The following is a 661-nucleotide window of genomic DNA, read 5'->3' on the forward strand; positions in this document are numbered from 1 at the left end:
TTATCTTTCATGAAAACACAGCAAAATTAATTGACCAATGAAAAAATAAAAGGATCTTTTCCTCTCAACTTTCTTTCTTTCTGTGCTTTCTGTTTTTTGGATTTTAGAGTTTTCCCATGATCAAGGATCAATAATCACTCACTAGCATGAAAAACTAATGCAAATATTATACTACTAACTATCATGATTTTCATTGCCACTTCCAAGTAAAAACGACTTGTATTTGACGATGGATATTTTTGTTACTACTCTGAAAGGTTAAAAAAATGGCCTTATTTTGGCTTGTCTCCATATAAAACAACTCCAATCGAACCTGTCATTGAGCACAAACAAAGCTGTGTGTTTTGACTCACGGAAACTTTTGCCTTTCCACATTACTTTAGGAAAACTATATATAAAGTTGAAAGCTATTCACACCAGTTTCAATGAGGGTAAAAATTACACTATAAATCGAGAGAGTGAAATTGAGCTTATGAGTACAGCAGCACCCAAATGCATATCTCATAATTGTTGGATGTAGTATTACAACCTCAAGAAAAGGACTAGTACTTTTGAAGTTTGAACTAAATAAGGGTTAGTCAAATATCATATCATTAAGCCATCTAGTGTGACACATTGAGGTGTCACTGTTGTCTATTGATGTTGGATTCAAATGTTTTCA

The sequence above is a fragment of the Arachis duranensis genome, chromosome 3, assembly GCF_000817695.3.
Source record: "Arachis duranensis cultivar V14167 chromosome 3, aradu.V14167.gnm2.J7QH, whole genome shotgun sequence".
NCBI lineage: Eukaryota > Viridiplantae > Streptophyta > Magnoliopsida > Fabales > Fabaceae > Arachis > Arachis duranensis.